Source organism: Podarcis pityusensis, assembly GCF_964106645.2.
Source record: "Podarcis pityusensis genome assembly, chromosome: 3".
In the NCBI taxonomy this organism is placed as follows: domain Eukaryota; kingdom Metazoa; phylum Chordata; class Lepidosauria; order Squamata; family Lacertidae; genus Podarcis; species Podarcis pityusensis.
This window is the reverse complement of record NC_138026.1, coordinates 57274213-57287343: the sequence shown is the minus strand read 5'-3', so window position 1 is coordinate 57287343 and position 13131 is coordinate 57274213. Positions and strand designations below refer to the sequence as shown.

Here is a 13131-nt window from a genome sequence, read left to right as displayed (position 1 = left end):
TGGTTGGTTGCTCGCTCTACGGGTCAGTAAACAATTAAAGGGTGGTGTAATGGTTCTAGGGGTTGCTTGTGCGTAAGCCGGTGCAAACACCTGGCTGGACTGCCTGAGTGAACCTTTTCTGTCCGGACAGCCACTCACCCGTGGCTGTCTCAATCACTGGCAGAATCCATCAGTGGGCGTTTCTTAAACTTCTTCCAGCAAAGAAGCTCTTTGACGCCTAGTCTCCTCCTACTTTCTCTGCGCGAAAGCCTTCTGCGCAAGGAGGGCGTAGGCAGCAGAGGACCTCTACTCTCCCCGCTGGTCCCCGGCAAGGAGTCATGGGACCGCCTCGCCGCTTCCCCCATCTGCCCCCCTTCTCCACTGGTGCTACGCTGATTCTCTTCCCCAGAAGATGGGCTGCCTCTCCCAATCCCGGGACGCTCTCCGGAATCCCTCTGGATTTTGCTCTCTCCCTCCGGCACTGATGGCAGTTCCCTGACAGGTGATTTTCACTGGGGAAATGGTGTCCAGGAAAGGGGTTAAACTTTCACTCCTCCAGTACTATGTTCTTCATCAGCTTCCCACCCAACACTCTTACGTACATACTGCCCCAAATATAAGCCGCACCTGAATATAAGCCGCACCTTTAAAATTCAAGAGGGGGAAAAGAAAAAAAGACAATACATGGAGGCGACCACATGGTCCAAGCAAAAAATTGCAGCCCTAGAGGACCAGTACGGTGCACAGGGAAATGATGGGGGCTGCCAAAGGTGCCCTGACACTCCCCCAGAGCGCCAGCCCTACACAGTGCAGCTGGGGGAGGTTTGCGTAGGGCAGTGGTGGCGGCGGCCCACCCAGGCACCCACAACCCACCACTGGCTGCCCCTCCATGCTGGGTGGGCACCCTATACGCTCCCTAACAGCGGTGGGTATGGCTGAGCAAAAGGAGACATTCTGCAGGGGGGGCGCAACTCGCTTCACAACGCACCAGGCAGGCACACCCTTGCTCTATTAACACTGGTGGCGCAGGCAGAGGGGGATCGCATGGTGGCAGTGGCGCAGCAGCCCCCGCCAGCACTCGCTGTTCCACTGCCCGCCGTTCCAAGCACCGGGTGGGCACCCCCCCAACAACAGTGGAGGTGCACAGTGGGAAGTGTGAGGCAGTGGCACCGGCAGCTGCCTGCCAGCCACCCACCAGCCCTGTTCACCAGGGCTCCAGTAGGAGTTAAAGAGTTAAGGGAGTGTTAACCGTTTGTCTGTTTCAGCAGTGATATCGGGCTTTTTGTAAGGTCGGAAATATTAGCTGCACTTTAACTTTTCACAGTCAGAATTTGGGAGAAGAAGTGCGGCTTATATTCGGGCCAATACACTACTCAGATTTAAAGTGATGGGAAATCCAGTCACAGGTATCTGAGTGTCTGCGTAAATTGATTCAGAAGGTGCATAAAAGGCCTGCAGCTACATTAGCCCTGCTAGATGCTGTTGGACTACAATGCCCAGCAGCCCCAGCCAACATGACCAAATGTCAGGGATGGTGGGAATTGTAGTTCAGCATCTGCTAAGTCATGTGTTAACCACCTTTGGCATGCATTCTCATAATCCAGGGGTAGCAAATCTTTTTTGGCCCAGTGGGCCAGATTTTTATCTCATCCTATCCCTGTGCACCGACTTTGAAAGGTAGTGTTGTCATTATTATTATTATTATTGATGATGATTAATAATAATAATAATAATAATAATAATAATAAATATTTCTATACTGCCCTTCATTTGAGGATCACAGGACGGTTTACAATACACAAACACAAAAATGCATCACGTAATAGCAAACAAACGTTGGAATCACAATTCATTATTTCATTCTTTTCTGTTGGCTCCCGTGCTGACCCCCCTCCCCATTCTACATACAAGGTATCAGAATAAAGCTTTGTTGTTTTTTAGAATGGAAATTATTACAGAGTTTTGAAACAAGGAAAAAGGAAATAAGAGCAAATAATACTTCCAGTGTAATAATATGGAAAGGGGGAAATCAATGGGCATCTCATGTGAGTAACAGTTTGTGAAACTTCCCACAGGAGAAATGTCCAATTCCTCTACTCACTTTTGCTTTCTGTTTGGGGTCTTCACACTGTAAAAAGGTAAAGGGACCCCTGACCATTAAGTTGGGTCACAAACGACTCTGGAGTTGCGTGCTCCTCTCACTCTATAGGCCAAGGGAGCCGGCATTTGTCCGCAGACAACTTCCGGGTCATGTGGCCAGCATGACTAAGCCACTTCTGGCGAACCAGAGCAGTGCACAGAAACACCGTTTACCTTCCTGCCAGAGTGGTACCTATTTATCTACTTGAACTTTGATGTGCTTCCAAACTCCAAGGTTGGCAGGAGCAGGGATCGAGCAAAGGGAGCTCACCCCGTTGCGGGGATTCAAACCGCTGACCTTCTGATCGGCAAGCCCTGGGCTCAGTGGTTTAGACCAAAGCTGTTAACACCTGTGCTATCAAAGGTGGAACTTCCTAGCAAGAATATGATCTGACTTATGAAGGGCAATGATGAGTGTAGCTCTGCTATATTTCAGCTCTCAAGTGTATGCTTTAAAAAAGTTTTTTCTCTCACACACAAAGCCTAGTCTCTCAGCTGCTTATTTTTATAAGATTTCCATAAGGACACTGCATATATTACACAGTGAAATCAAGCAGAATATTCAGTGATTTCTAAGAATTAAGTGTTTTGATGTTTCTAGATTAAAAATTACAAACAGTGTAGTTCAACTATATATCTCTTCAAGTGGACTAATCAGTGCCAGAAGGGTGGGTATGAAAATGGTAGAGCATTTATACAAATTTAATGCTTTTGCACTTAACATAATATTGTTTTAAAAAATTGCTGCAGCCAGCTCTTCCTTTTGCTTCCCACCACCCTTTTCTTTTTAGAGTTTCATGTTAGAACCTATGATCTATACAACTCAGGGCCAAACTAAATGTGTAGCTCAGCAATTAAATGAAGTGTGTGTGTGTGTGTGTGTGTGTGTGTGTGTGTGTTACAAATAGCCCATAATATCTGGATCAAGATCTTGCAATTCACTTGTGGTTTTGCAGACAACTTGTCCATGAAAGCACAACATGGTTTAAAATAAATTCCAGGTCACTACAGCTGAAAGTGGCAAAGGAGCAGGCTGGTTGCTCCTTCCTAGAACATCAGGGATAACTTTCAGGCAATAAGAGCTGTTCAAGAGTGGAACAGACTCCCAGGAGAGGTAGTGGGCTCTCCTTCCTTGGAGACTTTTAAGCAGAGGTTGGATGGCCATCTGTCATGTACAATCTAGTTGAGATTCCTGCGTTGTAAGCAGTTGGACTAGATCATCCTCAGGATCCCTTTCAACTCTTCAGTTCTATGATTCTATATGATTCTATTTCCTATGCTGCTATTATCTTTTACCAGTGCTGTGCTTAGAAGTATAGTGTGGTTAATGTGCGAAACATAGATACAGTGTTAACTAATATGGAACTGGAATGTGCCCTTAGTACAGCAGGTGATGCTATAATGGACAGAAACAGGCATTTCTGTTGAAGATACCTAAGTGATGCTTGCATTAAAATGAAGTGAGCCAGACATTTGATTATCTTAGCCAGTTAATCAGGGCCATTTCTCTTTATAAGTACAGCAAGGAAGAGAGCTTACAAAAACGTAAAACATGGTGCAGTTAAGTACCAGTCAGCCAGAAAAATGTGTAATAAAAAGTGTAAAACATGCTTCTGATTATCAGAGGAAACATACTCAAGTAGCTTGAGTGGCCCTACTTACCATTTGCTCCTTGTGTTAGAAGAAGCAAAAGATATGCAACGTTAGATAGAAAAAACCTCTGAACAGAAAGCTTGTTAGGTTTATTTTCTTGTACTTGTGCTATTAGAGACCTAAAAAGAATTCATAGTAACTTTATAGTCATCCATCAGTTTGCTTGACAAGAAAGGAAGGAAAGTTTGTGCTCTCCTAAACTCTTAATACTGTATGTCAACAGATACTGTCAACTGAGTTTGCAGCATAAGATCACTTAACCCTCCCACACTAATAATAATAATAATAATAATAATAATAATAATAATAATAGCATTATTTATACCCCACCCATCTATTACTAGCATGAGAAAAAATAAGGCCTACTGATGGGGATTAACTTCCATGTAAAAGTTCCAGAGCAGCCGTTATATATGGTATAGTATAGAGTGCTTCTCCAAAAACATGAAACATTTTTTTCTAACTCCTTTTTATAATTGCCTAATTATTTGTTGGTTTGAAGTTTAGTGCTGCCCTCCTCTTTTAGTCTTTCTTTCACAAAGGAGGAAGAAACAGTCTTTTGGTAATAGGAGCTCCATCCTATAGGGAATAATTTGGAAAACAAAAGCTGCACACATGGAGCTCCAATTCATACACAACCAAGTTTCCTCTTCCTCATCTATGAGCAGAATGCACAGGGACACTGCATTTCTCTACACATTTATCTGTGTATTACTTGGGTCTTCCAAAGCAGACATGGAGTTGCCCTCTCCTATAGCAATGAATTTTATTCAAATACAGGCCTTCTTTGTGGGCATCTCCATGTACACCCAACTTGGACAAAGTTGGATTAAGTATCCCTTTGCTAATCAGCTACTTTCCTTTTGATCATGTAATGTTTAAAATCCCTTTGATAACCACAGGGTAATATTCAGTTTCTCTGTGATATGCAGAACAGTTTCTTTGGAACAAGAAATGGACAGTTTTATATAACATCAAAACGAGCTCTGAAAAGTTTCATGTTAGGCAGAGAGCTAGAATGGAGAATTTGCGGAAAGAAACTAATGACTATTTCTAGTACTTTTACAATCATGTTTGTGCACTATTGGAAATGCCATTCTTAGTTCTGAATATGGAATATATTATTCCTAAAGGAGTAATATTTTCTAGTAATAAGTAAACACAAATGCATTTGTTTACTTGTAACTAGAAGATATTACTCCTTCAGGAATAATATATTCCCAATATATTTGTTCTATGTCCCTTATAGGTATATTAAAATTGGGCATAATAAGAAAAAATGGGAAAAGTTGAATGAATGATGAGCTACTTTTTATGTGATGGGGGGAATTGTGAAGTTGATAAAATAATCAGCAACACATCCAGTGGAACAGTGTTGAATAATTTCACCTTATTTTTTGCAGTGTTTTGAACAATCAAAATTTGAAAATATATCCAAAACTCAGCTGGATTGGTTTCTGCTGGGGCCACAAACTAAAGTCATCAAGATGAGAAATCTTGAATCTAGTAATGTTCTGTGAAATATGGAAAAGTGCAGCAAAAGAAGTTTAGCTGAAAGGTTTATCTGAAACTATTATACTTCTTCATTTTAGTGATTCCTTGTACAAGGGAAAAAATAATCTAGTTTTATTGAGCTTGTTGCTTGCTCTATCATTTTTTTCTTATCAGAGGCCAGATCCCAGCTAGCAATATAAATACTTTAAAATAGTATCCCAGAGAAACACTGGAGGCGCATTCACCACATCATAAACTTCTCTCTCTATGTGGTGTGTGTGTGTGTGTTCCTCTTTTAGTTCTAAGTTTTAGCGTGTTACTAGAAATTATCATAAATATGCCATTTTGCATTTTCAGTTTGCAGTTTCCCACTCACAAAAACAGCATCACACAACCTGTGGGGTCCCCCCTTTTAACCTTTAACTAAGGCCTTAAATTTAGGGCTTAAAATTTGTTTGGGTCAGCATATATGAAGGCCAGTCTTGTTCCATCTGAGCATGCACCGCCATGCTGCTCAGGTACTGACACCTGTTGATTGTCTCCCTGCCACCTGAAGGTCAATGGGTGGAGATAAAAGCTTTTTTGACTGTCTGTGGCACTTGGACAGTGAAACACCTCAAATAATACAAATGGAGAGATCTGAGGCCCTGCAGGAGCATAAGCTGCTGTTTTTGAAGATTGAAGTTGGAGTGGGCCAGGGGGAGTCTGGAGCTGAGGAGGTTCTTAACTTCGGAGGGACTTTGAAATATGCTCTTAAATATTCTTTGGATTACATTGATGACTGTGGGGAGTGGGACTGTGGGGAATGGGCTGGTTTGATGAAGGGAGATGGAGATAACTTTGGGCTGGAACCTCCCAGAGACCTACTCCTCAATGAGAAAGGAAAGAAATTAAGAAAGAGACTAACAAAAGACAAGGAAAAGTGCAGGTATAAACAACAAGAAGAAGACCTGCAGAAGGGACATGGAAGAGACTTAAGAGCTTCGGACATAAGATTGCCAGGTTGATGGACTGGACGGAATGGACAGTAAGGACTGACATAACCCGAGACCAGGAAGAAGAGACGTTGGATGAAGATTGGAAGAAAGTTCTTAAAAATTTATTTTGAGAATTAGTGTAAAATTAATGAGTATTAGGAAAAATGTTGGAATGAAACTATTTGGCTTTAATAGAAATGATATAAGGAGTTATGTATAAATAAGTATTAAGTATTAAGTTTTAAGGTATTCTATGGTAAGATAAGGTTAAAATAATTTAAGGTAAATTGAATGACAGAACATAGTGAAAGATGGAAAGGATTTGCTGAGTTAATTAATATGTTAAATTATTAAGATAAATTATTTAATAAAAATTGAGAAAGATGGAAAGAATTTGCTGAAATAACTAATTAAACTAGAATACAAAAAGGGAGGTGTGAGGAGGTCAATGAAACAAGCAAATGGAAGTTAAAGATATGCAATATGGGATTTGTGTTTTTTTTTCTTTTTGTTGTATTGTTGTATTGGTTTTTATGTTTTGTTTTGTTTTTCTTCTTCTTTTTTATGTATTGTAGTGTTGTTTTCTATTTTTTCTTTTTTTCTGTAATCCTGAAACTTTTAATAAATATTATTTAAAAAAAAAAAGATTTATGCAGATCCTTTGCTGTCCACCTTCCTATGGGCAGCTGCAGGGCCAGAACTAGGGTGGAGCGAGAGTCCTGGGCACCTGATTCAAAGAGGTACCAAAATCATGATTAATGTTACACATATTATTAGTAGTCATGGGCAATCATTGTATTTCATGCTAAAATAGGGGAGTGAGTTAAATACTGCAGAAATTTCATTAGAAATTTAAAGCTTTAAACAACAGGTACTGCCAATTTCCCCATTCCAAAGTCAGCAACAAATTTAGACCTCTTGAAATAATCCTTAATATTCATTAATGGTGCCTTATCAAGACTTGTGTAAATGTATTTGTTGTTTCATTTTATTACAACTGTTAATCTTTTACATCATAATTATTATTTTTTAAAAAATATTTATTCCAATTTTAAAATTACAGAAAAAGAAAAAAAGAAAAAAAACAAAAAAAACAAATCACATACATCTTACAAAAAACAGACAGTAAAAAGAGAAATACAAAAAACAAAAAATCACAATGAAAAATAACAAAAATCAAATTAAACCATTACAACCGTCTTCCCATTTACTTGTTTCCATGACTTCCTCTCACCTCCCTGCTTTGTATTCTAATTTGGATCGTATCTCCAGCAAATCCTTCTAACCTTCTTTTCATTTACTTATTTTAACATTCGAAAGTATTTAATTCACCTCTATCTTTATTTTACACTTCATATTTACTTATTCCATTATACCCTGTCTGCCAATACGGTCTAATATTCTTCTCCAACCTTTTCTAACATTCTTTTATATTACAGTGTTTCTGAAGATATATTTTAAATTTTTTCCAGTCTTCTTCCATCGACCCTTCTTCCTGATCTCGAATTCTGCCGGTCATCTCAGCCAGTTCCATATAGTCTATCACTTTCCTCTGCCATTCTTCTCGGGTAGGCAATTCTTGTGTCTTCCAATATTTCCCAATAAGTATTCTTGCCGCTGCTGTCGCATACATAAAAAAATTCCTGTCTTCCCTTCGCACCAATTGGCCGACCATGCCCAAGAGGAAGGCCTCTGGTTTCTTCAAGAAAGTATATTTCAATACCTTTTTTAATTCATTATATATCATTTCCCAGGAGGCCTTGATCTTTGGGCACGTCCACCAAAGTACCTTCATTTTCTTTACATTTCCAACATTTATTATCAGGCAGATGATAGATTTTTGCTAGCTTGACTGGGGTTAAGTACCACCTATAAATCATTTTCATTATGTTTTCTCTTAAGGCGTTACAAGCCGTAAATTTCATACCTGTGGTCCATAACCGTTCCCAGTCAGCAAACATGATATTATGCCCAACATCTTGCGCCCATTTAATCATAGCAGATTTGACCATTTCATCCTGTGTATTCCATTTCAACAGCAGATTATACATTCTTGACAGATTTTTAGTTTTAGGTTCTAACAATTCCGTTTCCAGTTTAGATTTTTCCTCCTGGAAACCAATCTTTTTATCTAGGTTAAAAACCTCCCTTATTTGATAGTAGTGAAGCCAATCTCGAACTTTAGTTTTTAATTTATCAAAGCTCTGCAATTTTAATTTATCTCCAACTTATTCTAAAATTTCACAATATTTTGGCCAGTTTGTCTCCATATTTGTTTTTTTCAATGCCTTTGCCTCCATTGGTGACAGCCACCTTGGTGTTTTACTTTCCAACAAATCCTTATATCTCACCCAAACATTAAACAATGCTTTCCTGACAATATGATTCTTGAAGGCCTTATGCGCTTTGACTTTATCATACCATAAATATGCATGCCATCCAAACACATTATCAAAACCTTCTAAATCTAAAATGTCCACATTTTCAAGAAGTAGCCAATCTTTCAGCCTACATCATAATTATTGGGCTGGGTGCAGTTTCATGTTGGTTGCCCTGGATGTAAAGAAACCCATTTCTGGCCCCAAGTGGCTGAAACATAACTCTTGAAGAAAGAGTTTGGCCTTGTGTTATATTATTCATTTCTCCATTGGCTATATATGTGTGTGGTTGGATCCAGAGGTACTTTTGCATGACTGGAAAGCTTATTCTGCAACCCAAAATTTTCAGTGGATTAGGGTGCCAAAATGTGCAGAAAGCTCCACAAGAACAAGAGGCTTCGCTGATATAGACAGTCATCTCAGAACCATAGCTGTCAACTTTTCCCTTTTCTTGCGAGGAATCCTATTCGGAATAAGGGAATTTCCCTTAAAAAAAGGAAAAAGTTGACAGCTATGCTCAGAACTCACAAAAGGTGACTGGGTAGGGAAGGCAGAACTAGAGCTTTCCTGCACAATCTCCCTGTGAATAGAGCTAAAGTAAGCTCTATATCTGAATCCTACCTTTCTTCCAGGCACTCTCGTTTCTTGACACAAGTAGAGTCTGTGTTTCAGTTCACCCACCTGTAAAATAAAACGATGATCTGCAGCCACATCTTCCTCTGGGATTCTGTGAAGATTCATTAGTCAATGTCAATAGTCTGGTGTTCTGAAGACAAAACATGCTATAAAAATGTAAAGTACTTAAGATAGCAGGGCATACATCTCCAAGCTTGAACAGTTCTGATTATAATGAAAACCAAGGAGCTGTGCTTGTAAGGTGAAGGCATGGCCAGAAACAGCTGTAACTGACTCCACCTCAGAACTTTGTATTTCAGATGACACGAGATGAGATGAAAATTCTGCCTCTGGCATTTGACATATGATAATATATTACATATACGGAATCTCCAGCTGCTGCTTGCAGTTATCAAGCAATGAACATAGATGTGTGACTCAGCCTTGATACACAGTCCAATCTGGTGTGAAAAATACCTATATAAATATAGATATATGCTATCATGTAAAATGGTTAAAAATATGCAATCACATACAGAACAAGAAAAACACCAAATGATAGTTGCCGAATTAAAAAGAAAAAGCTGTTCAACTGGAGTTTTTAAAAGTCTGGGGAAATAAAAATGGAAAAAAGACTCTAGGGAACCAGGCAGAGGGCCTTCTCGGTAGTGGCGCCCGCCCTGTGGAACGCCCTCCCATCAGATGTCAAGGAAATAAACAACTATCTGACTTTTAGAAGACATCTGAAGGCAGCCTTGTTTAGGGAAGTTTTTAATATTTGATGTTTTATTGTGCTTTTAATATTCTGTTGTGATCTGCCCAGAGTGGCTGGGGAAACCCAGCCAGATGGGCCGGGTATATATAAATAAATAATAAGTTGGCATACCCAGAGAATCACCTTGGGCAGCAGGTGCTAGAGTCTCTGGTGGCAGCCTTCCCACCTCCAGTTGTCCTTCCTGAGCCTCTGGCAATTGCCCTTGTTGGAGGACAGAGCTGGGTATGCCACATCACTTGTCCTGCATGCCCAAAACTAGGCTGCTTTGCCCTGTGGAGAATGCTGAAGTGAGATTCCGCTGCAAATCCATTCAGTTTCTGTATGTCAAATTGGGTGGGGGTGGGATCTTTCTCCTTTGACTCAGGAAGGAAAACATCTTGGGCTGGCCCTGCTGGCTTCAAAAATATGTGAACAGGTGCCAGGCAAACTTCCTGTGGTCCAAGGTCATGGTAGTACAAAGGAAAAGACCCTCTCCCAAGTCACAATAAACCTAACCTCAGGGAGTGGGGACATTCAGAGAACTTAATTTACAAACAAGTTCTGAGTCCCAAACAAAGTTCTGTGAAAAAGAGCCAGTTTTAGTATGGTGGAGAAATGTCTGCATGGATATATGTATATTATTTCTTGTTACATTGTTGGTGTATAAATGTTTTTAGTATTATGTGTGTTTTTATTTTCTGTTCATCTTAATGGCATTTTTGTTTTTTTAAATCTTTGTGAGTCACTTTGAAAATATTTCATAAAAAGTGAGGAATGGGCTTAAATTATAATATCCAGGAGAAATGTTCTCTGCACTTTGTGTTGGAGAGGGAGGATTACGTGAAATATTTTGTTTCTGGTTTGCACCATGAGATGGAGGGAGGGAAGAAAGAGGTGTAACATGAATTCAAAATGCTTCTGGAAGCTAAATGCAATATCATCATCCCCCTTCGGAAGTTGTTCCTGTAAACAATTCCTTCTCTTTCCCCTCTTTTTATACTTTCTCTTCACATGGGATTAGGGTTTTGTTTTTTTTAAAGTCTGCATTATTTGTCGGCTATTTCATCTACCAGTGCCCAGAGACAAACTTGAATCTAGTTAACAATTTAGTACTGCTGTTATGCAGAGCTGCATATTTTCAAATGTACAGAAGAGGAGGAGTAGAAGAAAATAAATACCTCTCTTAGATTGGATCTTTTTATGACAAGTCGTTGCCTGCAGTGAATTTTTACTCTGAGTTATGGACCCTTGAAATGAGGAGTTTAAAATGGAATATCTTAGCTGTATTAATTTTCAAGTGTAATGCATAAAACAGGAAACAGAGACATCTAGTGGTTTCCACGGCATTGCCCTGAAGATAGCAAATAATTACAGTAATAAAGTAGGTTTCCCTAGCACCACCCTTTCCCTGTTTATTTACAAAGCATTTGTGTGTTACATAGCACTTTAATACACAACAGGCATTTTTAAAAATGGAAATCTACAAAATGGAACATTTTATCAGTTTACCAGGTAATAGGCCCCTCTCCCCAATTACATTTTGGAAAATAAAGGTCAATAGTGCATATGAGAATTTGGATTTCCTCCTCAGATGACCCTATTTTTCATTAGGTGTAAAGTATCTGTTTTAGTGAATTATGCTTGAATTAAGATGTAAGCAAGGCACCTGGAATGCTAGCTGACTCTGTTCAGGTGTGGTAGACTTTGCCTCAGGAAAAAATTACAATAGAATTCCACCTACTGAACAAGTTGAAAATACTTTAGCTTATCTAAATGTGTCATGTGGGGAATAATTCACCTACTTTTTAAAAGCTCAACATTTTCCTGGTGAAGGTATTTACCATGGCTTAGTAGTTTCTTGCAGGCAAGGAGGCTCCTAAATCTACGTGGACATAGTCAGGCTTCTCTATTCACAACAGAATGAGGCAACTCTGCCTGCCTTTCCCACAATGCACCTCCCCCCATTTAAAGTTCTGAGGCAGTCCAGGCAGGCTGGGTTTGCAAGGAATAATAATAATAATAATTTATCATTTATACCTCACCCATCTGGCTGGGTTTCCCCAGCCACTCTGAGGAAGTACATCTGAGCATCTGGACTGAGGCAATTTGCTTTTGAAACTCATCACGAGATAGTAATAAGTTTAAATAAAGATTTATCCACAATCTTTTATGGTTGTCTTCTTCAAAAACTGCCGTCCTAATCGTCTAATGAAAAATGTGCTATGTGGAATGTAAAATGGGCACCGTAACTACCACACTCAAATTATACCTCCATTTCAGCGCCTGCTACCCACCCACACACCGACTGTGCTTGCTAAACTCTTCCCAAATGAAAAGGTAGAGCAGGTTTAAACTACATTATTTACTTTAGCCCAACGTAGCTGCTGCGTTGTCATAACTGTGTTGCTTTCTCTGAGATTATCACCTTGGACTCTCGTTGAACCTCCTCTTTAGGCATGACTAATAGGCACTTGATGCTAAAAAATATTCATGAACATTTTATTATACGTACCTTCCACGTTCTTCAGGAAAATAAAGAATGTGAAGCACTACTTGCTGCCTTGTATGCTAACAAGGCTGCATGAAGATTCCTTTCATTGTCACTGGCCATTTGGAAGACTTTTAGAAACCTATAATTCCTTATTCCACATTGCCCAGGGGACTCGGTTGGGATCTGCATGCTGGGGCAGTGCGTTTAAAGTTTCTGGGCAAAACTATGGACCCTGTCAGTTCGTATAACTGTAGTTATGTAATACCCTTGCAAGATATTACTCTGGTGTGCAGTATAGCTGGGCTTGTTGACAGCTTAAGCAGGAAGGCCACTGTGGCATAAAATAAGTAACAATCAAAAAATCATTATCTTTTCCAGAGTGGAACAAATCAGCCTTGACTCGCTGTCTAGTTTGTTAATAGCACCCTGTGAAGTCTCAAAGGTTCCCAGCTCCTTCTAATTTTATATTTTAAAGGCATTTATCTTAAATGGCTGTGAACATCAATTATGGATAGCCATGCAGACATCCGATTCATAGCAAAGAGATGCTTTTGAGCAAAATCCTGGTTTCTTGCTAAGGTCTTACCTCTCCATGGGGAAAACAACATAAGTATGGATTACGATTATGCCAGTTTTAAAGGCTGGTGGCTG

The 13131-nt window shown here is 39.7% G+C and overlaps 1 protein-coding gene and 1 long non-coding RNA gene across 3 annotated transcripts in view; one reads left to right on the top strand and one right to left on the bottom strand.

The window, feature by feature from the left end:
- Positions 1 to 11903, bottom strand: part of LOC308473921 — a 37986-nt gene extending 26083 nt beyond the window's left edge. For both annotated transcript variants that reach the window (XR_013984403.1, XR_013984404.1), the window contains exons 1-2: positions 11792 to 11903; positions 9302 to 9347 (exon numbers count right to left, since the gene is read on the bottom strand). This is a non-coding gene — a long non-coding RNA (uncharacterized lncRNA). The remainder of the gene's footprint in view (positions 1 to 9301; positions 9348 to 11791) is intronic.
- THEMIS (thymocyte selection associated) overlaps positions 1 to 13131 on the top strand; it is a 67979-nt gene that overhangs the window by 36928 nt on the left and 17920 nt on the right. The gene's annotated exons all lie outside the window — the stretch shown is intronic.